This window comes from Salvelinus fontinalis, chromosome 31, assembly GCF_029448725.1.
Source record: "Salvelinus fontinalis isolate EN_2023a chromosome 31, ASM2944872v1, whole genome shotgun sequence".
NCBI lineage: Eukaryota > Metazoa > Chordata > Actinopteri > Salmoniformes > Salmonidae > Salvelinus > Salvelinus fontinalis.
In genome coordinates this window covers 27,842,361-27,868,326 of record NC_074695.1, presented here as the reverse complement: position 1 = coordinate 27,868,326, position 25,966 = coordinate 27,842,361, and the positions used below count along the sequence as shown (strand labels likewise).

Below are 25,966 nucleotides of genomic sequence, written 5' to 3'. Positions count from 1 at the left end.
TTTCAGGCCTCTCCATAGATGTTTGATCGGGATTAAGTCAGGGCTGTGGCCTGGCCACTCTAGGACATTCATAGACTTGTTCCGAAGCCACTCCTGTGTTGTCTTGGCTGTGTGCTTAGGCTCTTTGTCCTGTTGGAAGGTGAACCTTCACCCCGGTCTAAGAACCTGCTCTGTTCATCTTTGCCTCGATCTTGACTAGTCTCCTTGTCCCTGTTGCTGAAAAACATCCCCAGAGCATGATGCCACCACTAACATGCTTCACCGTAGGGATGATGCCAGGTTTCCTCCAGACTAGAAGTCGACCGATTTTATGTTTTTTCAACGCCGATAACGATTTATTGGACGACCAATAAAAGGCTTTTTTTTAAAAATGTGTGTGCACTATCATGAAACTACTCAACGAACACATTTATTTTAACTTAATATAATACATAAATAATATCAATTTAGTCTCAAATAAATAATGAAACATGTTTGGTTTAAATAAGGCAAAAGCAGTGTTGGAGAAGAAAGTGAAAGTGCAATATGTGCCATGTAAATAAAATTTTAAAAAAAAGCTAACGTTTAAGTTCCTTGCTCAGAACATGAGAACATTTGAAAGCTGTTGGTACTTTTTAACATGAGTCTAAAATATTCCAAGTTAAGAAGTTTTAGGTTGTAGTTATTATAGGACTTCCTCTCTATACCATTTGTATTTCATATACCTTTTGACTGTTGGATGTTCTTATAGGCACTGTAGTATTGCCAACCTAATCTCGGGAGTTGATGGGCTTGAATTCATAAACAGCGCTGTGCTTAAAGCATTGCGAAGAGCTGCTGGCAAACGCACGAAAGTGCTGTTTGAATGAATGCTTACGAGTCTGCTATTGCCTACCACAGCTCTGTCAGACTGCTCTATCAAATCATAGACTTAATTATAATATAATAAACACAGCAATACGAGCCTTAGGCCATTTAATATGGTCAAATCCGGAAACAATCACGTTGAAAACAAAACGTTTATTCTTTGAGTGAAATACGGAACCGTTCTGTATTTTATCGAACGGGTGCCAACCCTAAGTCTAAATATTGCTGTTACATTGCACTACCTTCAATGTTATGTCAGAATTATGTAAAATTCTGGCAAATGAATTACTGTCTTTGTTAGGAATAAATGATCTTCACACAGTTTGCAACATGCCAGATGACCCAAACTGCTGCATATACCCTGACTCTGCTTACACTGAACGCAAGAGAAGTGAAACAATTTTAGGCACCGCATTGATTATATGCAACTCAGGACAAGCTAGTTAAACTAGTAATATCATCAACCATGTGCAGTTAAGTAGTGATTATGTTAATATTTTTAAAATAAGATAAGTTTAATGCTAGCTAGCAACTTAACATGGCTCCTTGCTGCCTGCATTCATGTAACAGGTGGTCAGCCTGCCATGCAGTCTCCTCGTGGATTGCAATATAAAAATGCAGATTACCGATTTATGAAAACTTGAAATCGGCCATTCCGATTAATCGGTCGACCTCTACTCCAGACGTGAGGGTTGGCATTCAGGCCAAATCTTGGTTTCACCAGACCAGAGAATCTTGTTTCATGGTCAGAGTCCTTTAGGTGCCTTTTGGCAAACTCCAAGTGGTCTGTCATGCGCCTTTTACTGAGGAGTGGCTTCTGTCTGGTCACTTTACTATAAAGGTCTGATTGGTGGTTCCAAACTTCTTCCATTTAAGTATGATGGAGGCCACTGTGTTCTTGGGGACCTTCAATGCTGCAGACATTTTTTGGTACCCTTCCTCTGATCTGTGCCTCTACAAAGTCCTGTCTCGGAGCTCTATGGACAATTCCTTCGACCTCGTGGCTTGGTTTTTGCTCTGACATGCACTGTCAACTGTGGGACCTTATCTAGACGTGTGTGTGTGTGTGTGTGTGCCTTTCCGAATCATGTACAATCAATTGAATTTACCATAGGTGGACTCCAATCAAGTTGTGGAAACAAGATGCACCTGAGCTCAATTTTGAGTATTATAGCAAAGGGTCTGAATACTTATGTAAATAAGGTATTTCTGTATTTATTTTTAATACAATAATGTCTAAACCTGTTTTCACTTTCTCATTATGAGGTGTTGTGTTTAGATAGCATTTTGTGAGCTGTTTTTTTTTGTGTGGTGGGGAGGCCAAAAGCAGAGGATAACCTCAACAGGTAGTTCTATGCAACTCTATCCCATCTTCTGTTCCGACCAGGAACTGTCTAAAGGCAACATGTTTATCCCCCATTTTGTCCACATCTGAATGAACAGATACTGGCAAGGAAATTGAGGAAAGCGGTTTCAGGCCTAGACAGTCATATGTGGGTACCTAAACATATCAGCAGAGTGCACCCACATAGTAGGCATGCTTGACTACAAACAACAAATCAGCACATCCAAATAGTGCCCATACAAATGCATAAGCTAGGCCAGCCTATACCTTCATTGAGTCATGCAGATTTTTGCCTCCCGACTCATTCACCTGACTCGTTGTCTCGTAGACAAAGTGTGAAGGCTGGCTAATTAATTCCATCTGAATTGCTGCAAATGCTGTTGTTGAAAGTAATGATGGCAACATTACCTTAAGTATCACCACTAATGATCATGGGAGCACTGAGTCCTCCGGTCTACGAGGCCAAGCATGTAGACCCCCCCCCCCCCAGGCAAAGGTGACGATCAACCATGAAAACTGGTTCTCTCTGCCTTGTGCCATTGACTGAAGGAGTGGGGTGCTAGGAGATTGATTTCATCATTTAGCTAGGCAGTCTGATAACAAGCAAAACAAAGTTCGATATGAAACTCTCATCGAAACGATCTCAGATTTGCCAGTGCAGCTCACTTGAAGGAATTCATTAGCAATTCATTCATTTTCCTAAAAGGATGAAATAGAAACGAGTAGGGATAGGCAAATGTGGAAGAAAAAAGATCTTGGGGAAAAAAGGTGTAGAAAAATGTTAAGAGGTCATGCAAATGGTAGTACTAAGTGTACCATACCTCACTAGCATACAGGCTAGCATAGGAATAGGTATCAGGGCAGAGTGGGTCATCCAAGCCCCTCCTTCCTACTCTCCATCCTCTACTCCTTATGCACCATATCCACAGATCACATGACATTTACAGTGCCTTCGGAAAACATTCAGACCCTTGACTTTCACATTTTGTTACGTTACAACCTTATATCTAAATGGGTCACATTTTCTGCCAAACAGTAGTCTGATGTGGACGGATATGAGGTGTCAAGTTTAAAGTGTAATCTTTTGGGATGGATTGTGTTAAGTATGTTTTGGAGGCCAGTGTTCCTGAGATCAGTATGGTTGCAATCAATGACAACATGGAGATATTGAGGGTAATTTGACAGTTGGAACTAAGGGGCTCTGGGGGTCCTGACGGTGGTAAAGCATTAGGAGAGGCGTGCCCGTTTGGTTTGCTCCATGGGGGCAGCATCTGTTGTAGACTGCTGAGTGCAGCCACAACTTTGTTTGGTTAAACCCACATTTATTTGATTAACTTTCCCTTGTTTGTTTTTGTAACCACCTCTGATGTCTTGGCCCAGACGGTTACTTCAGTGCAACAAACTCTACCCCTGTCTGCCTAGGGCTGTGAGTCATGGAATTTTGGATGACGGTGATTTGTCTGTCAAATTACCACGGTCACCGGCGGCAGGTAGCCTAGTGGTTAGAGTGTTGGGCCAGTAACCGAAAGGTTGCTAGATTGAATCCCCGAGCTGACAAGGTAAAAATCTGTCATTCTGCCCCTGAACAAGGCAGTTAACCCACTGTTCCTAGACTGTCATTGTAAATGAGAATTTGTTCTTAACTTCTTATAGCTGGGGGCAGTATTGAGTAGCTTGGATGAATAAGGTGCCCAGAGTAAACTGCCTGCTACTCAGGCCCAGTTGCTAATATATGCATATTATTAGTAGATTTGGATAGAACACACTCTGGAGTTTCTAAAACTGTTTGAATCATGTCTGTGAGTATAACAGAACTTATTTAGCAGGAGAAACCCAGAGGACAAACCATTCAGATTTTTTATTTTTTGGTCACTCTCTTTTCAATGAGGTTTCATTGGGAAACCAGATTGCTAAGGGACATGCTTGCAGTTCCTACCGCTTCCACTAGATGTCAACAGTCTAGAGAAATTGGTTGAGGTTATTCCTTGTGTGTAATGAAGAAGTACGGCCATCTTGATCGAGAGTCCATTACGTTTCCTTTTAGATAGAAGTGCGTAACCGGAAAGCTTGTTTAGTTGGTTTTAATCCTGTATTGAACACAGATCATCCCGTCTTCAATTTTATCGATAATTAACGTTAAAAAATACCTGAAGTTGTATTACAAAAGTAGTTTGAAGTTTTTTGGCAAAGTTTACAGGTAACCTTTGAGAGATTTTGTTGTCACGTTTGAGCTAGTTGGAAGCTGTGTTCTTCTGGATCAAACGCTCCAAATTTACATTTTGGATATATATCGACGGAATTAATCGAACAAAAGGACCATTTGTGATGTCTATGGGACATATCGGAGTGCCAACAACAGAAGCTCGTCAAAGGTAAGGCATGAATTAGCTTTTTATTTCTGCGTTTTGTGTCGCGCCTGCAGCGTTGAAATATGCTTCTCTGTCTTTGTTTACTATTGTGCTATCCTCAGATAATAGCATCGTTTGCTTTCGCCGAAAAGCATATTTGAATTCTAACATGTTGGCTGGATTCACAACCAGTGTAGCTTTAATTTGGTATCTTTCATGTGTGATTTAATGAACGTTTGATTTTTATAGTAATTTTCATAGTGTTTGTTACTCCTCTCTTTGGCTGGAAAAATGGCTGTGTTTTTTTCTGTGACTTGGCTCTGACCTAAGATAATCGTTTGGTGTGCTTTCGTCGTAAAACCTTTTTGAAATCGGACACTTTGGCTGGATTTACAACAAGTGTATCTTTAAAATGGTGTAAAATACTTGTATGTTTGAGGAATTAAAATTATGGGATTTCTGTTTTGAATTTGGCGCCCTGCAGTTTCACTGGCTGTTGACGAGGTGGGACGCTACCGTCCCACATACCCTAGAGAAGTTAAATAATTAGAATTGCAACCCCCCCCCCCCCCCACACACACACACACACACATTTTCACTCTCTCCTGCTCCTGACTGTCAGTGTGCCCTGTTTTTGGTGCATGAATTTCATGATACTCGTTTGCTACAAAACGTTGCTGAACAAGGAGCAACAAAGTTTCGCCACGTTAGAAAGTGTCTGTTACCATGGAAAATGGACACCACTGGACAGCTGCAGCAGTCTAAAGTCAGCCGTTTGTTTCATACCAAAAAAAACGGCTGTTTTTTCCTTCTCTCCTTTTATCAGGTGTTACATGTGAACCAGGTGTAATTTAACTGCTTTTGGGGTAAAGTTAGTCTTAAATGAAGTCCAGAAAACATAACGATTATGACTTATTTTGTTTTCATTATGGTCTTCATCCATAATCGTCGGTTACACGATTATTGAAATTACCATGTAAGCCCTATGCCTGCCAAAAACAAACATCACTTGAGTTTTCATATTCTCTAGCCTCAGTCAACTAGATGTCCCATAAATTGGGTGTTTTCTGCTGTTATTACTGTGATATCAGCTGCATTTCTGTACAGTAGTATTAACTAAGGGTGTGCTGAGTACTCTGACAAAATGAATATTATAACGGATATGAAGAATTTTTCGTAATGATCAGTGATCGGCAAAGTTATTTTCAGCTGTCAACATGCATCTCTTTCACCGTGTGAAGCGCTGTGTGCTCCAAACAGCTATTGGCTAGTTCTTCTGTCTGTAATGAAGTGGGCATGGTATTGGTTGAGCCTGCTGCAACGACTAGAACAAGCCCCTCTCATTTCCAAAGACAGGCACACGCGACTCCGTTTCACTCAGTCACTTATCTCAGGGCACAAGCCTCCCCTTCTCCAAAGATGATGTATGAATCTGTAGCTAGACATTGTTCAATCTAATTATTTTCTGTACGCGTTGCTGAAGCCATATGGTTGTTTTTTTGTCTGTTTTCTTGGCGTTGTTTAGTAGGCCTACTTTTTCTCTCACTGTATAATTATTCCATTACTGACGACGTCTTATGTCGTGATCCAAGCCCATGCTTGCTTACAATTATTATTTATTCTTGCCTTGGCATGTTCACTGAGCGACAAATCGTTTGGAAAATAAAATTACAAATGTAGATTGTATAAGTGTCGATGTTTCTACTCTTGAAAGTGAAACTATTTACAGTGTATTAACCTGTTGGGGATGGGGGCGCTGTTTAGACTACTTATGCTAATTTGGCTAATTTTTTAAACGGCTTCCCACAAAATCCTTGATCGTACAATATGCATATTATTATTATTATTATTGGATAGAAAACAGTCTATAGTTTCTATAGGAGTTGAAATGTTGTCTCTAAGTGGAACAGAGCCCATTCTACAGCAATTTCCCTGACATGGAGTCAGATTTGAGAAATGTTGGCCACTGTTCTGAAGTCATTTAAAAGGGCACTGTCGTTGCTATGACTATACGGACACTTCTTACGTCTTCCCCTGGATGCCTTTACGTGATGACGATTCCAACGGGGTCGATTGCGCGTTCACAGGCCCTACAAATGAAAAAACCCTGAAGCTAGTCATTCTTTGGGAGCTGCGTCATGAGCCAAGAGGACACCGGCGCGCACTTGTTCCAAGCGTTAGTTTAGCCTGTTATATTTCTCCGGTCATCTTTTCACTCGTTATAGGAGTTAAAAACATCATAAGGTAGTTAATTTAAAGCGTTTTATAGCAATTTATATCCGTTTAGTGCGATTTTGGGACATTTATTTTTGCAACGATGTGAAAAGTTGGGCACGCTTTTCAGTTCATCCCGAACGCAGTTGACATTTCCACATGGCAAGAGGACAGCTTTCCACCAAAAGACGATTTCTCCCAAGAAAGGATCCTTTGCCCAAGATACTGATGGAAGAACAGCTCAAGGTAGGACATTTTTATTATGATAAATCGTGTTTCTGTCGAAACATTTTAGTGGCTTAGGACGCCATGTTTTTTGACGTAGCTTCGCTTGGCGCAAACTGTATTGAAAAGTAAGGATAAATTAAAAAATGTAATAACGCAATTGTATTAAGAATTAAATTGTCTATCAATCCCTGTCCACCCTGTATTTTTTAGTCACGTTTATGAGTATTTATGTATAAGAGTAGATCACTGTCTAAGTGGCGCAAGGACATTTTCTGACCAACTGAGCTACATTTCACATTGTCTAACCATGATTTTGGGGGCTAAATATAAACATTTTCGATCAAACTGTATATGCATGTTGTAATGTGATGTTACAGGAGTGTCATCGGAAGAATTCTGAGAAGGTTAGTGAAAAAATTAATATCTTTTGGCGATGTTGACTTTTATCGCTCACTTTGGCTAGAATCAATGCTGGGCTGCTAATTGCTATGTGCTAAGCTAATATAACGATTTATTGTGTTTTCGCTGTAAGACACTTAGAAAATCTGAAATATTGTCTGTATTCACAGGATCTGTGTCTTTCGATTCGTGTATGCTGTGTATTTTTACGAAATGTTTGATGATTAGTAGTTAGGTAAACACGTTGCTCATTGTAATTATTCTAGTCCATTTGTGATGGTGGGTGCAATTGTAAACTATGAAGTCTACCTGAAATATGCACTTTTTTCTAACAAAACCTATCCCATACCATAAATATGTTATCAGACTGTCATCTAATGAGTTTTTTTGTTGGTTAGGGGCTATAAATATCTTAGTTTAGCCGAATTGGTGATGGCTACTGGTGTTGGTGGACAAATAAAAGATGGTGGATTATGCTAATGTGTTTTTAGGTAATAGATGTACATCTTTACATATTGTGTCTTCCCTGTAAAACATTTTAAAAATCGGAAATGTTGACTGGATTCACAAGATCTGTGTCTTTCATTAGCTGTATTGGACTTTAATGTGTGAAAGTTAAATATTTTAAAAATATATTTTTTTTGAATTTCGCGGCACTGGTTTTTCAGTGGGGGGGGGGGGGGTGTGCCGCTAGCGCCACGCTGATCCTAGACAGGTTAAGACCCTTTTCCCACATTCTGTTATGTTACAGCCTTATTCTAAAATTGGTGAGGATTTTTATTTTATCAATCTGCCCACAATACCTCATAATGACAAAGTGAAAACAGGTTTGTAGAAATGTATGATTTTTGCATATGTATTAAAAATAAACTGGAATATCACATTTACTTAAGTATTTAGACACTTTACTCAGTACTTTGAAGCACCTTTGGTAGCGATTACTGCCTTGTATGAAGATACAAGCTTGGCACACCTGTATTTTGGGGAGTTTCTGCAGATCCTCAAGCTCTGTCAAGTTCGATGGAGAACATCGCTACACAGCTATTTTCAGGTCTCTCCCGAGATGTTTGATTGGGTTTATGTCCGGGCTCTGGCTGGGCCACTAGGACATTCAGAGACTTGTCCCGAAGCCACTCCTGCGTTGTCTTGGCTGTGTGATTAAGTCGTTGTCCTCTTGGAAGGTAAACCTTCGCCCCCAGTCTGCTCCAGAGCACTTTTCATCAATGATCTCATCTTTCCCTTGATCCTGACTAGTCTCCCAGTCCCTATTACTGGGAAACATCCCTAGAGCATGATGCTGCCACCACCATGCTTCACTGACGGGGATGGTGCCAGGTTTCTTCCAGATGTGACGCTTGGCATTCAAATAGTTCAATCTTGGTTTCATCAGACCAGGGAATGTTGTTTCTCATGGTCTGAGAGTCCATTAGGTGCCTTTTGGGAAACTTAAAGTGGGCTGTCACGTGCCTTTTTACTGAGGAGTGGCTTCCGTCTGGCCACTATCATAAAGGTGTGCTTGGTGGAGTGCTACAGAGATTGTTGTCCTTCTGGAAGGTTCTCCCATCTCCACAGAGGAACTCTGGAGCTCTGTCAGAGTGACCATCGGGTTCTTGGTCACCTCCCTGACCAAGGCCCTTCGCCCCTAGTTACTAAATTTGGCTGGGCGGCCATCTCTAGGAAGAATCTGGGTGGTTCCAAACTTCTTCTATTTTAAGAATGGATGCCACTGTTTTTGGGGACATTCAAAGCTGCAGATTTTGTTTAGGTACCCTTCCCCAGATCTGTGCCACAACACAATCCTGTCTCTGAGCTCTACAGACAATTTCTTTGACCTCATGGCTTAGTTTTTGCTTTGAAAAAACACTGCCAACTGTGATGTCTTGTATAGGCCAATGTGTGCCTTTCCAAATGTCCAATCAATATACCACAGGTGAATTCCAAGTTGTAGAAACATCTCTACTCAGCAAACTGGATGTAGTCTATCAGTGCCATCCGTTTTGTCACCAAAGCCCCATATATTACCCACAACTGCGACCTGTATGCTCTCGTTGGATGGGCCTCTACATATTCGTCGCCAAACCCACTGGCTCCAGGTCATCTATAAGTCTTTGCTAGGTAAAGCCCCGCCTTATCTCAGCTCACTGGTCACCATAGCAACACCTACCCGTAGCACACGCTCCAGCAGGTATATTTCACTGGTCATCCCCAAAGCCAACACCTCCTTTGGCCGCCTTTCCTTCTAGTTCTCTGCTGCCAATGACTGGAACGAACTGCAAAAATCACTGAAGCTGGAGTCATATCCCTCTCTCTAACTTTAAGCATCAGCTGTCAGAGCAGCTTACCGATCACTACCTGTACACAGCCTATCTGTAAATAGCACACCCAACTACTATCTCCATATTGTTACTTATCCTCTTGCTCTTTGCACCCTAGTATCTCTACCTGCACATCAACTGCACATCTATCACTCCAGTTTGTAATTAAATTGTAATTATTTCGCCTCTAGTTCACTTGCTTTCTCTTTAACCCCCCCCCCTAATACAGTCTTGTCCCATTGCTGAAACTCCCCTACGGGCTCAGGAAAGGCAAAGGTCAAGAGCCATGAATCCTACAAACACAACGCTGCCAAGCCGCACTGCTTCTTGACACGTTGCTCGCTTAACCCAAAAGCCAGATGCACCAATGTGTTAGAGGAAACTCAGTCCATCTGGCGACCGAAGTTAGCTTGCAGGCGCCTGGACCACCATGAGTCGCTAGAGTGTGAATGGACAAAGAATTCCCAGCTGGCCTAACCCAGACAACCCTGGGCCATTTGTGACACAGCCTGGGATCGAACCTGGGTCTGTAGTGATGCCTTAAGCACTGCACTGCAGTGCCTGAGACAGCTGCGCCACTCTGGAGGCCCCTAACTTTTCTTTCTTGGGTACAGGAATAATGGTGGGCATCTTGAAGCAAGTGGGGACAGCAGACTGGGATAGGGAGAGATTGAATATGTCGAAACACTCCAGCCAACTGGTCTGCACATGCTCTGAGGATGTGGCTTGGGATGCTGTTTGGGCCGGCAGCCATGCGAGGGTTATTGTACTTTAATGTCTTACTCGCATTGGCCATGGAGAACGAGAGCTAACAGATTTTGTGCGCAGCGGTGGCCTTTTTTTCTTTGAAACGGGCAAAGATGTTAAGCTTGTCTGGTAATTGTGATTGTATGGAGTCTGTCACATGCTTTTCATATCTGAGCCAATGAATTACAACTCCACTTTTACCCTGTACTGTTTTGATTGCCTTATGGGGGTCATAGCTGGTCTGGTCTGTACACGCCCACGTTCCCAGTCACTTTGTCGTGGTTAAATATGTTGGTTTGCGCTTTCAGTTTTGTGCAAATGCTACCATATATCCATGGTTTGCTAACTCAGTCACCGAGTCATTGTATATGTCGATACTGTTCTGAGGCAACCCAGGAACATTTCTCAGTTGGTGTGATTAAAACAGTTTTGAAGCATATATTCCAATTTTTGTTCCCAGTGAATGCTTTTCGTCTCACCACCTTTCCGCTCAATCACTGGATTTCTTTGTCTCTTATGCATTTGTAGTCAGTTTGATATATAGTCAAACCTCTGCACTGCAACTTCTGATTCCATGTCTCTCTAGTCTCCAAATCTAAAATGCATTCTGCAGACCATCCCATAGGCTACTACTGGAAAGATCAGAGTAACCTTGTCACCACTCCATCCAGGTCCAAACCGCCAAACCACTATTAGAGGAAAATAAGATTTAGAGAAAAATATGATCAATGACGGAGCTACTGTTTCAACTGTCAAGGACTGTCAATGTTGGACTTCCGGCGCCGACAGAGATGGCCGCCTCGCTTCACGTTCCTAGGAAACCATGCAGTATTTTGTTTTTTTACATGTTATTTCTTACATTGGTATCCCAGGTAATCTTAGGTTTTATTACATAGTCGGGAGGAACTACTGGATATAAGAGCAACGTCAACTCACCATCATTACGACTTTCCCGAAGCGGATCCTTTGTTTTGCACACCACCCAGGACAATGGATCGGATCCCAGCCGGCGAACCAAAACAACGTCGCCGTAAAAGGGGCAGACGAAGCGGTCTTCTGGTCAGGCTCCGGAGACGGGCACATCGCGCACCGCACCCGAGCATACTACTCGCCAATGTCCAGTGTCTTGACAACAAGGTAGATGAAATCCGAGCAAGGGTAGCATTCCAGAGAGACATAAGAGACTAACGTTCTTTGCTTCACTGAAACATGGCTCACTCGAGACACGCTATCGGAGTCGGTACAGCCAGCTGGTTTCTTCACGCATCGCGCCGACAAACAAGCATCTTTCTGATAAGAGGGACGGGGGGATGCCTTATGATTAACGAGACGTGGTGTGATCATAACAACATACAGAAAATCAAGTCCTTCTGTTCACCTGACTTAAAATTCCTCACCATCAAATGTCGACCGCATCATCTATCAAGAGAATTCTCTTCGATTATAATCACAGACGCATATATTCCCCCCCCCCCAAGCAGACACATCAACGGCCCTGAATGAACTTTATTTGACTATGTAAACTGGAAACCACATGCTGGGGATTTTAACAAGGCTAATCTGAAAACAAGACTCCCTAAATTCTATCAGCATATCGATTGTGCTACCAGGGCTGGTAAACCCTGGATCATTGTTATTCTAACTTCCGCAACGCATTATAACCTCTAACGAGTCACCCTCCCGGATCCGGGTTCCTCCTCATCAAAAAAGCTGACTAGCCTAGCGCCACAGGGATATCATATAATATAATTTCATGAAATCACAAGTCCAATACAGCAAATGAAAGATAAACATCTTGTGAATCCAGCCATCATTTCTGATTTTTAAAATGTTTTACAGCGAAAACACAATATATATTCATATTAGCTCACCACAATAGCCAAACACACAACGCCATTTATTCACCGCCAACATAGCTTTCATAGCATCTGATGAACAACTTCATCAGATGACAGTCTTATAACATCATGTTATACAATACATTTATGTTTTGTTCGAAAATGTGCATATTTAGAGGTACAAATCATGGTTTTACATTGTGAATACCTAGCCATAATGCACCAAATTGTCCGGAGATATTTTGGACAGTCACATAATCTAACCAAAAAACTCATCATAAACTTTACTAAAAAATACATGTTGTACAGCAAATGAAAGATACACCTGTTCTTAATGCAACCGCTGTGTTAGATTTAAAAAAAATTACTTTAGTACGACGTACAGCATGCAATATTGTGAGACAGCGCCCAACAATTCTCTGCCTTTGTGGCCTGCTGGAGGTCATTTTGCAGGGCTCTGGCAGTGCACCTCCTTGCACTAAGGGGGAGGTACCGGTCCTGCTGCTGGGTTGTTGCCCTCCTACGGCCTCCTCCACGTATCCTGATGTACTGGCCTGTCTCCTGGTAGCGCCTGCATGCTCTGGACACTACGCTGACAGACACAGCAAACCTTTTTGCCACAGTTCACATTGATGTGCCATCCTGGATGAACTGCACTACCTGAGCCACTTGTGTGGGTTGTAGACTCCGTCTCATGCTACCACTAGAGTGAGAGCACCGCCAGCATTCAAAAGTGACCAAAACATCAGCCAGGAAGCATAGGAACTGAGAAGTGGTCTGTGGTCACCACCTGCAGAATCACTCCTTTTTTGGGGGTGTCTTGCTAATTGCCTATAATTTCCACCTTTTGTCTATTCCATTTGCACAACAGCATGTGAAATTTATTGTCAATCAGTGTTGCTTCCTAAGTGGACAGTTTGATTTCACAGAAGTGTGATTGACTTGGAGTTACATTGTGTTGTTTAAGTGTTCCCTTTATTTTTTTGAGCAGTGTATGTTTTTTGTAATTTCCAGATGTTCAAAACTTGCAAACTTATATTTCTTATGTTGAGATTAATATAATCCAAATGTATATTAATCTCCCCAAAGGTATTAAAATAAACTGGTCATTGCTGTTCATCATGAAGGTAGCAGTTATGAGAGGGGGGTGTCCAATCGTATCCACAGAGATCAATGTGGACTTAGGCTTTTGTTCTTGCCAACCAGTACACACACACACACACATGACTCAATTAATCATCGACTTCAATCAAGACCTGATTAGTGGATCGGTGTTGGTCTGTTGCTTGGTCAGAACACAACCCTGTACCCACACTGGCGCTCTGTGGATAAGAAGCCATGCAACAAAGACCATAACTTTAAATGAATTATCTGGAAGGTGATTCACATTTGCTGGACTGCTTTTCTTCTTAATTAGTTCAACTTGTCTTCCTAAATCCTATCAACTGTGTATTAAAAGTACCGGTGCTAGATCAACAGCAAAAAATCACCTGGATGAATGAAGGACAACAATATGATGATGCCCCCACCCAAAAGTGCAAGAGTAGCTGCCCAATAGTCTTCTCTTGTCCCTCACTTGTTTGCATTTTTGTCCCTCACTTGTAGGTCTTCTGTCCCTCTAACCTGATCATATTCTTCCCACTGCATCGACTACCTGTCCACCCAGTCTTGGATAGAGTACAGAGGTTTCACATTTTTCATAATTGTCTCTAATCTTGGTAAAGATACAATATTTAAGCTCATGTTCATTGAAATATTAGGGATATCATACACTATCGACATGTTTCAATGCAAACCGGGCTTAATAGGAGTGATTTTATGGTGACAAATACAGAATAGCAGTCTACTCATAAAATATTTGGAAACCAATGGTTTAGGGTATAAATATACACTATAGACTACAATATTATGCAAAGTTAGTATTGAAAAATATGTATTTTGTCATTTACATTCTGTATAGAGGGAGTGCTTTTTGTGCTCCTGTACCTTTTAAGCGCACCTGAGAGATGTCAAATTTACAAAATGGCATCTATGTATAACAATGCAATGTTCAAAATGCATTAAAAAAAAGTAGCTGTGAATGCCTGATATGTTGTTGAAGTTCACCAGGTTATGTTGCTACTGTGTAATATGCAGGTATGAAAAACCCATATTTTCAATTGGCAGGAAGTAGTAATATATGCTCATGAAATATGCTATCATGAGAATTTACTGTATCAGCACATGAATCTCTTAATTTTACCAAGTATGATCACATATCTGAGAGTATAAAAATATCTGTAATGTGTATCTGAGGGTCTTAAGTTTTTATTTTATTTTTTTCATCTTTGAAATTGGCCATTAGTGGGAACTTAACCAATGATCAGTAACTTAATAATAAAACTTCTGATTGGCTTATTATAATAACACCAGTTATGGTTATAATAACCAGATGAATAAATTGAAACATTAAACAGCAGATTTTTGTTCCTATATTTTAGTTTTTTTAAATCCAAAAATGGAAATGGGCTTAGCCCTTGTGTGGTGTTTGGTTCTGTGGGACATATATCCAATTATTACTAAAAGAAAAATGATACAATTGAAAAAATAATTAATCTGAGACACATTTGTTAACTCAATGACACAATGACAAGGTTCCAGTTTAACAAAGTCTACTATACTATATGAACACACTACAAGTAGCCATTACACTCAAGGCCAGGTCCATCAACGACTAGACTTCCTGCGCATGCGCACTCTTGACTGAGTGATAGCCCCGTAATAACAGAAATATAGGGATACTTAAAACATGAACTTAACAACATTGGCCTTGGCTCATCTTCTGTGAAGAACATTCAAAATAACACATTTTCACTGAGTGCACACTGTGCACCTCCCTACACATTTATATTACATATGTGGTGTTCAGGTCCAATCGATCCGACGGTAATAAAAGTGTGTGTAGGTGAAAACAAGTAAAAAATTTAACAAAAAGGTTTGCCCTCACGGTCTTCCTCCTCCCTGTTTCAACATAGCACCAATAACCTGCCTGTCTCCCGCTTTTCTCACACTCTAACCTTTGTAGTGTGTGAAACTACACAATGTCTTGCGGGAACCTGCACAATGTTATTACAACATATTATTTTGATATATTGTAAAAAAATGCAGTATATTCCCACTCTACCCCAGCCAGGTGCAAATTGAGGGAGGGACAACAAATAGCTTAGCATGTGTGGCTCCTTACCACAATCAATTGGTATGGGAGAAAAAAGATCTCTACCTTTTTTTTAGAAATAATTTCAGCAGAGAGAGAAGATGGTGTGGAAGGAGCGTCTTCCACTTTGGAAGATGAAGAATTCTCCAAATATGAGGATCGTGCCTCTGTCAATTCGGAGTCTGAAAGTGAGTTGGAAGAAGAGGATGAGAGTGACCCTCAGCCAGGACCAGCCCATCAGCAGCCAGCCCCAGGACCAGCTTATCAACAGCCTGAAGGAGGAGAAATATGGATGTCAAAAAAATTGTGAAATGTAATGGTCTTCTTGCTGAAGGAATGAGCCACCCCGCATGGCTACCAATGGGATAAGGATACAACCAGGGCCAGCGTGGATGGTGGTTACTCATGTGCAGGACATAGTCTTCTTTTGAACTGTTCATCCCAGACACCATCCCAAAAATCATTCTGCACTGCACTAATTTGGAGGGAATGTGTGTTTTTGGAGAGCTATGGGCCAAATTAATTTACATGCATACTTTGGGGTTCTTATCCTTGCTGGTGTTTTCAAATCCAGTGGGGAATCCACTGGCAGAGAACACTTCAGTGCAACAATGTCTCTGGAAAACCTCCATATTTATTTCCAGGATTATACGCTTAGATAACCGAGACACCAGACCAGCTCGGCGGCAGAGAGACCAGCTAGCTGCAATCAGGTCAGTGTGGTTAGTCTGCCTTCCCCTTTTTTTACAACCCTGGGCCCAACGTTACTGTTGATGAGCAGCTTATGCTATTTAGTGGCTGGTGCCCCTTCAGGCAGTACGTACTGTCTAAACCCGCAAAATATGGAATCAAAATCTGGGCTGCCTGTGATGCTTCATTTGCGTGGAACTTGCAAGTGTATATGGGGAAGCGAGATGGAGGAGCCCCTGAGAAGAACCAAAGGATGCAGGTTGTCCTGGATGTGACACAGGGATTCCGTGGCCACAACATCACATGCAATAACTTATTATTATTATTATTATTTTTACTTAGCACAAGCTGGGACAGGAGCTCCTCAAGGGGAAGCTGGTGATGGTAGGAACAGTATGAAAAAACAAGCCAGCGCTCCCACCTCAGCTGTTAAATACACGGAACAGGCTTATCAATTCCTCTAAGTTTGTGTTCACGGCCGACACGTCCTACGTGCCAAAGAAAGGCAGAAATGTGGCACTCGTGAGTACTCTGCATAGTGATGGGAGAATCTGTGGCCAGGAACATAACAAAAAACTGAAATCATAATTGATTATAATGCCACAAAAGGAGCGGTGGATAATTTAGACAAGCTGGTGACTGGCTACAACTGCAAAAGAAGGAAAACCCTGCACTGGCCACTTGTGATATTCTTCAACATCTTGAACATCTCGGCGTACAACACGTTTGTCATCTGGAAGGTGTTGAACCCAGATTGGAACAGAGGGAAGCTCCGGAGGAGACGGCTCTTTCTTGAGGAGCTGGGCAAGGCATTTGGTAAGACCTCAAATCCAAAGGAGGCAACATATCCCAAGGACCCCAGCTTCTGCAGCCATCGTGAGGAGGATTCAGGATGAGGATGCCCCATCCACCCGACCCACAGAACCAACAACTCCAATACCAGAAGTAAGTGTGAGTGATGTTGCGTGTGTGTCTGACTCTCCTACCCTGGTGTGTGTGTGAGCACTAAGTGTTCATTATTTTAGTTTGCAGCCGGTAGCAACAAGAAGAAGAGCTGTGACGTGTGTGTGTGTGGACCCAAGAAGGACAGGAAGACACAATACACATGCGTCAAGTGCAAGAAATCCATTTGCAACACACACAGTAAAATTCTGTCCCTTGGCCTTAATTTCTGTTCAATGGGACTTTTTTTTAATCATTTCCATAAAATACTATGTACAATTTGTCCTTTCAATTTGTTCATTTCAACGCCATAAACATCAATAGTGATAAACCTTGTTTCATTTATATTTGTTCATGATAACATGATTTATTCCACCAATGTTTTTTTCAAACAGCGCTTTTATTGATAAATGTGATCTAGCAGAGGTAAATGGCAAATAGGAACCATGTATGCTGTCTATATTGCTTGTAATTTAAGTCAACATCTATGTTAAGTATTCTTACGTAAATTGTTATGGCTGTATTGTTTTAAAAACCCAATAATGTTGTGGGTTCGTCAGACCTGCGAACATTGGGTGAATAACAAAAACATGAACACCACAAGGGTTAATAGGTATGCTTACCCTAACTCTCAACCAATTTAGTAATTGTTCAATAATCTACCGATCTAAAATGAAGGGAATTTCTTAAATTAGGTTATTTTGAGTGGCTGAAGTGAAGATGAATGTGTTCCTAATCATAAATCTCCTCATGTTGCCTGTAGGGCTATTACTGCCATATTAGGCACCTTTTTGTTCAACAGGCTAATATGTTACGCTTGGCATCTTTTTTTTGCCAAACATGAAGATTTGGCAGTGGACAAAGCTCAGATCTTAATCTGTTCCCCTTCTAAACCAAGTTGATAATCTCAATGTTCTTGTTGAGTCCACCCCTATTAGCTGAGGAGAACTTATTGTATAGTTTCCTCAACCCCCTCACAAACTTGACGTCTCGGTGCTGTACAGACAATGTGGCGTTTCCCAACACTGCCAGTGTTTAATAGAGATATGCATAGCCTGATTCTCTTTTGAAGGGCTCATCTGCCATGTCTTGTCTTGAGGTTAAGTGCACTCCCCTACACTTTCCATCACCTGTTTGTTTTTGTAATGTAGTACTGTAATAAAATCCAAACCTTCCTGTCAAGTGATTTTTTTTAACATTTATTTTTATGTAGGCCCTACTCCCATTGGTCAGGTGATGTAACAACATACTGGTCGGTGGCTCAGTGCACACGACAAGCAGAGCTAAACTCTTCAGACATTTCAGAACATGGTTCTGCTAACCTACAACATTCCAATGTCATGTGGGCTGTTCCAGTTTATAGCTGATTCCATAGAAAAAAATCTAAATCAAAGGGGCTTATTCAGCTAGAATGTAAGTTTTACTTTGCCAAATATTGGTTGAAAGCAAGCTCACCGTAACTATCGGAGCACCATAATACCGTTATGCTGCATTATGTTAATATAATGCTAACTTTGATCTGTCCACACATCCTACTTACTGTGTTTATGTAATTATTTCCCCACTTAAGTGAATGTCAAGTACATACTCTTGTTTTAAAGGCTGGTCTCTTAACTGTTGCGGTTTCACTACAGCCTTTCCTTGTTCATGGTCCTTTTTATTTTGATGAATGGAATTGCATGTCAGGATGTTATGAGAACAATTGTGGGCCACATCTCATATGTTGGTGGACCTCTCTCTTGCCCACGCCAGTCCTGGAGTTTGCACTACTGCCCCTATGAGTATGTTAAACATTAACTAACACCACTCACCTCTTTGGCATCACTACTGAACCGGTACAGAGAGACATTACTGCACCTGAGGGGTTGAAAGAAAACAGAGCCACCAAAAGGAGTGCAAGGCAGAGGAGAGAGGAGAATACTCTTTTTCCTCACAGACCTTGGGGGTTTTGTCTGGAAACTGTATTTTCTAATTCAGAGGAAATGGATCCACAGACCCCTCTTTGAGTCGCTCAGGTCAGTGCTCTTGTGTTTTACCTAGTTTGACGAAGTCTGACTTATCAATTCTATGTTTATAGTCATTTAAGGATTTCTTGTAGTTTCTGCCTAGTAATGTAAGGTATTCTAGCTTTTATTTTAGGAGGTGAACACTTTTCAAGCAGTTTCTTTGGGAGCTTATCTTTGTGCATTGGACTATTAAATTAGCCTGTGTTCAATGCCCGGCCAATGAATGTGTGAACACAAGCTGTCGACAGAAAAAGACCACACGGTGAGCACTGAGCACTCATTGATAGCTCCACTCGGTGAATGCTTAGTGAGCCCATCTAATACTTGAATGTGAGTACCTAGCCTCTTGGGTTTTAATGTGCAAGTTTTTTTCTTTTAAATGTGACTCTTCAGGGAAAAGTGATGGTGGCCATAGTAAAATCTAGCTTAGTCGGACATCAGCTATAAGTGTGTCAGTTCAGTTCATTTTTCATGCACTGCAGCTGTGTGCTGGGTGTTTCATTGATGCTTTGGTTCTATACTGCAATTCTGTAATTGACAGAATTCCATTGATCTTTGCGTGACCTCTCAGCAGCTGAGTTGTCACACTGGTGTTGAAATCTGATTTGAAGAGACCCCACGTGGCTTTCCAGCAGAGGGGGCATTGTTCCCCACAGGAGGATCACTTTACTACAACAGGCCTATATTGATGATGAGCAGCTATTTTGTTTACTAACAGTCTTAACATATGTTAACAAACAACGTCAAGGGGATTTGGAAGAACGGCAAAATATGAATATACTAGTCCCTTGTATTTTGCAGTTTTGGTAAATCTCTTTCAGGTCTTTTTGAAATTCCTTTCCTAACAAAATTGGATACTTTACTAGTTCTGCTCTAAATGAGGAGTTCAGAAATGCTGTGTCATTTGTAGAGCCCAACCGATTTATGATATGCGGGTCGCTACAATATTATGATTATCTGATTATTAGCCTTTCACAGAAATATTTGTATCCGTCTTTATTCCACCGATAAAGCACAACTATTATTTACTTGGAATGAACAAATGTGCGTTTGCTGCTCAATGAACATCATTCAGCCCGTAAGTCCCAACGTGACTCAGTGGGAATGGTGGTTTGACAGTGGTGCATGGTGGTTAGCTTGCCACAGCCAGCGACAGCGCACTTGGTTAACATTAGCTAACTATCTAGCCAGCAAGGTAGTTAGCCAGGCTAGCTTGCAATGTGTGCTACTTATGTGCGAACACTAGACTGCTGCGAAAGTCAACGCTGACTCATCCTTCATACAATAATAACACTGTTACCATCTGGGCCTGTTATGTTAGTGTGCTTATTTAGATGGCGCAGATAAATCATTCAGACCATGTGCATCATTAGTGATAAGAAAGTTAGCTAGCTAAATTAGAACTAAATTAAAACCAGTGTGGCAGGCAAGCATTTTACTGCATTAACGTTTTCAGTCATCAGTGCATGCCATTTGCAGTTGAAATATATATATATATAGCCAGTACATTTTGTATTGAATAACAGTGTAATTTATGGTTTCAGTAAGAAATTTTTTTTTGTAATGAACAGCTAGCCTGTGCTTGTCATAACACAGTACATTGTGATAACAAGCCAGAGAGGGAGAGAAAGAGGTGATAGGAATCCCATTGGGCAATGAATGGAGGAACGTAAAACACCTCACACAGCACTTTCAGTCGCGTTCATATTGTCATGCTGTGTTGCGTGGTTGCTGAGCTAATCCCCAGGCAATTGCGTCTGTCAGGGTGAGTCAAGAAACCTGCCTATTTTCCTCAAGTACGTAATGTCACAATTCCAGAACTCTGCGATATTACACAGAACAAGTTAATTAACTCACATCTCTGAAAAATGTGTTGTACTTCTTGTTGACAAAATTAATGCTAATGTTTTTTTTGAGCTAGTGCCCAATTGACTCCCATGCAGTCCTTGAAGGAGAGCTCTCCTTGTTCCAGAATTGCCAGAATGCACTGCACGATGCATGGGAAACGTACACAATGGCTGTTAATACAATGGAGTTTCCCACCTCTCGAAAGTATCTCCGAACAAGCGTAAAGTGTTTATTTACATGACCTTTGACTGTTGTAAAGCACTAGTAAATCTACTCAATGCAATGTGGTGGCATTATGAACCGCATGTTACAGGATTTCACTGCATAGTTTGATCTTGTGAAAAGTGAAGTTTCAGGTTTACTTTTGACCAAGTTCAATTAATTCAGCCCTTGTTTATTAGTGTGCTTGTGGTTCATCAGCACAAACACTTCTACATTCTTATCTACCCCCATAGATATGTATAACTTAAAGATGTGTCTAAGAAGGTAAACTGAAGAAGTGTTTTGTATTTACTTTCATATTTATAGAGGATAAAGTTGCTTTTTGGTGGTTATCATGTAAACCACCAAATGTTCTTTAAATAATGTAACTGTAATGTTAAGAAAACATAATTTAAATTCTGTGAATCATTTGGAGCACAATTTTGAAAAATATTTAAAGTATTTTTTTCTTTCCACACTATGGGCAGATGAAATTGGTGATTTTTGCCCCCCTAAAATCAGTATCAGACCCATAAATCACATTTCGGTCGGGCTCTAGTCATTTGCCTTATTTGGTTTTTGCTTGTTATTTTACACATTAACAATATCTTGTTTCCCAGATGTTTAAAAGTACACTACTTGTCTTTGCATTACACAGGGCTGTAGTACATGCTTGTGCTCTTGTGCAGTTATGTGACTAGTTGTTTCCACAAGGTAGGAGGTTTTGCCACATCTAAACCTTTGACCAGTTATGTTATTAGTGCCCTGTGGGGAACATACAAGTCTCTTCTTTTACCTTATTGGTCTGCCCTCCATTCTCTCTAATTGTCAGTCAAAGCTGCCTGAGTAAGATGGCTGACATATCAGACTTGAGTAACAAATGGCTTGCTGCTCTATAAGGAAGTTCATCTCCCTCCAGCTCATCACGCACTGTGATAACCTGTCATCCCGATAGGCTATAGCGTTGGACATGTCTCACGCTAGTTTAAATCCCAAAGGTTACAAGCCAGTCTGTTTTTGTTAACTGCTTTATGCACTTATCAGAGTTCAGGCAATCATTCCCACAGAGAGGGATTTCTTTGCTGTGGTAATCTGATTTGTGTTTCTGTCTGTGTGCATCCTCTGACTGTTGTTGCGCCTCTGAACTTTGAACTACAGCCCTCTCTTGATTAAGTCAAGGCAAATGGAGGATGGGCTGAAAACATATTTTAGAGAGTGGGTGGGAGGTTAGATTTTGTGTGGTCACAACTCTTCTAATTTGTGCTCACAAGATGACACACCTTGACCCCAGTCAGAGATGCCATACTTCATCCTGTCCAGTTTCGGAGACCATAAGCACTACAGTTCTTTTTTTTTAAAGTTTGCTCTTAAATGTATCTATTAATGTAATGACAGTCTCTTACTGTTGAAGTAAATAAAAGATTGATCAAAGGGAAAGTTGGCTTAGTTACTAATAATACATAGCTAGTAGAATTCAGATATACATTCCACCATGGTTGCGAGAGGGGTGTGGACAGTCGGCATCGTAAAGCACTGCTCAGTTATGCTGCTATGCAAGTTTATGTTCCTGTTATTCATCCCTACGAGGCTTCGCCGAAGGGATTTGGGGCCCCCCATACCACTCTAAACCACAAGTTGTTTTTTTCTCTCTCCCTTTTCACTTTTGTCAGCCTGCCAACAACACGGCAGCCTATTCATTTCCAGCCAATGCCGAAAACAAGGTCCAAAGTTCAGAGTCGCTGCAGCAGTGTGGATCTGGGGAAAGGGATAATGTTATTTATTTTATTTTATTAAAAAGCTTTGATGAGCAAGAGAATAATATTAGTTATCCAGTTTCGGATGCCCATATCCAGGGATACTTAGGTCTGGTGATTTCATTAGCATATTATCCGTTTGTACAGTCATGGCCAAAAGTTTTGAGAATGTGGAAATTAATATTTGTGTCAAAGTTTGCTGCTTCAGAAATTTTTGTCAGATGTTACTATGGAATACTGAAGTATAATTACAAGCATTTCATAAGTGTCAATATTTGCAGTGTTGACCCTTCTTTTTTAAGACCTCTGCAATCCGCCCTGGCGTGCTGTCAATTAACTTCTGGGCCACATCCTGACTGATGGCAGCCTAATTTGCATAATCAATGCTTGGAGTTTGTCAGAATTTGTGGGGTTTTGTTTGTCCACCCGCCTCTTGAGGATTGACCACAAGTTCTCAATGGGATTAAGGTCTGGGGAGTTTCCTAGCCATGGACCCAAAATATCGATGTTTTGTTCTCCGAGCCACTTAGTTATCACTTTTGACTTATTGCAAGGTGCTCCATCATGCTGGAAAAGGCATTGTTCGTCAACAAACTGTTCCTGCATGGTTGGGAAAAGTTGCTCTCGAAGGATGTGTTGGTACCATTCTTTATTCATGGCTGTGTTCTTAGGCAAAATTGTGAGTGAGCCCACTCCCTTGGCTGAGAAGCAACCCCACACATGAATGGTCTCAGGATGCTTTACTGTTGGCATAACACAGGACTGATGGTAGCGCTCCCCTTGTCTTCTCCGGACAAGCTTTTTTCCGGATGCCCCAAACAATTGGAAAGGGGATTCATCAGAGAAAATGACTTTACCCCAGTCCTCAGCTGTCCAATCCCTGTACCTTTTGTAGAATATCAGTCTGTCCCTGATGTTTTTCCTGGAGAGAAGTGGCTTCTTTGCTGTCCATCTTGACACCAGGCCATCCTCCAAAAGTCTTCGCCTCACTGTGCGTGCAGATGCACTCACACCTGCCTGCTGCCATTCCTGAGCAATCTCTGTACTGGTGGTGCCCCGATCCCGCAGCTGAATCAACTTTAGGAGATGGTCCTGGCGCTTGCTGGACTTTCTTGGGCGCCCTGAAGCCTTCTTCACAACAATTGAACTGCTCTCCTTGAAGTTCTTGATGATTCGATAAATGATTGATTTAGGTGCAATTTTACTGGCAGTAATATCCTTGCCTGTGAAGTCCTTTTTGTGCAAAGCATTGATGACGACACGTGTTTCCTTGCTGATAACCATGGTTGACAGAGGAAGAACAATGATTCCAAGCACCACCCTCCTTTTTGAATCTTCCAGTCTGTTATTCAAACTCAATCAGCATGACAGAGTGATCTCCAGCCTTGTCCTCGTCAACACTCACCTGTGTTAACGAGAGAATCACTGACATGATGTCAGCTGGTCCTTTTGTGGCAGGGCTGAAATGCAGTGAATGTTTTTTGGGGATTCAGTTCATTTGCATGGCAAAGAGGGACTTTGCAATTCATCTGATCACTCTTCATAACATTCTGGAGTATATGCAAATATCCATCATACAAACTGAGGCAGCAGACTTTGTGAAAGTTGGTATTTGTGTCATTCTCAACTTTTGGCCACGACTGTACAGCTGGGCATGTGTTGAACTCTGCTTACGGTGCCCATCGTTAAACAACCATGTCTCTGCTCCAGAAGTGCCCAGGATTGATGACTTGGCCCGTATGCCACCATGTGTTTTTTGGCGTGTCACGTGTGTGCATCTCACCCAGGTCTTACCCTCGCCTGCTCCTTGTCTGCCCTCAGCTCACTAAGAATAGGAGGCCGCCCACCTGCTTTTTTTTTGGGCCCTTAAGCTCAATTCTGCCCCTATGATTGTTGCTTCAATAACATGCACAACAAGTGAGGCAGCACGCAATGGTGCTGTGACCTGGTCTTTCTTTTATTTTGCGTGTAACTTTGGCCAATGAAACCGCACCTTATCAGAGCGGTAGCTGTGTTAGCCAATCTGATCATTGTGTGTATTTTTTGGGTAAAGCCTGGGGAAGGCTTCGCCCCGTTGTTGGGTTTTATGTCTGTGACTAAATGCGACTCTCACATGGCCCCTTTCCTATGGCCCCCCATCTTAATGGTTTCTGGGTCGTTTGCTCTATGAGCGAGCGTCCGGTTAGATAACATCAGCGCTTTCTTCCCTTTTGTGTGATGTCCTGTAGCTGCACTGAGGTTGGTTGTTTCTCAGGTCTGGAGCGACAATAGGAACAACGTGTAGTGACTGGTGACTAAAATAATCATCCTGATTAATAGTGTAATAGTTAGGTCCCAGAGTAGCAAACTCTATTGCACAGCAACGTAACATTCAACCTAGCCCAGGGCTCTAGGCTGCGACCATTTAGTCGCTTTTTGCGACCCTTTGACATGGCTCTGCGAGTAAAATGTTTATTTGGTCGCATCAGTGCAGGCTTCAAATTCGCTGGTCACCTCACTCAAAACCAAGGCTTGAAGTGAACTTTTTTTTGCCACTTGTTCTTTTGGACAAGTAGGAAAGATATATATATTTCTTAACTTGTCCGAAAGCTGAAGTCTAAAACCATTTTTGCTGCATTGTATGACCCAAGGAACCACTTTACAAAATACAATGCTTTACTATCCTTTTTCCATAGAACCAGACAAATGTAGGTTACACCCTGCCTATTAGGCTTGAATATGCAAAATGGAGCCGTCTCAAAATACAACATTTCCCCTTTTAAGGCTCTCCTGGAGGATGGTTGGACACCCTTGGAAGCCTATAAAATATTGCAACATTACAATTTACAACCCATTTTTTTTTTCTTGATAAAATAATTCCTTCCAGGTCTTGAAATTAAGGGCGTCCCGTCGTCCCTGGGACGATTACAAAAAAAGATGGCTAAGACCAAAACACACTCTGGGACAGTTCTGGGATGACAGATCCCAAAATCATACAACCACTCCACATCAAAATATTGTAAAGCAATGAGGCTGATGCAACAGATCAGACCATTTAGCTTAAAATATTGAC

At 41.5% G+C, this 25,966-nt stretch overlaps 1 protein-coding gene across 6 annotated transcripts in view; it reads left to right on the top strand.

The window, feature by feature from the left end:
• The window catches only part of LOC129829969 (vitamin D3 receptor A), an 88,285-nt gene that overhangs the window by 23,915 nt on the left and 38,404 nt on the right, over positions 1-25,966 (top strand). The window contains exon 1 of one of the 6 annotated variants that reach the window (XM_055892040.1): positions 18,987-19,120. The exons of the other annotated variants lie outside the window; for them this stretch is intronic. The gene's annotated coding sequence lies outside the window, so the exon portion shown is untranslated. Of the gene's footprint in view, positions 1-18,986; positions 19,121-25,966 lie in introns of those variants that run through there. 6 annotated transcript variants of the gene reach the window in all.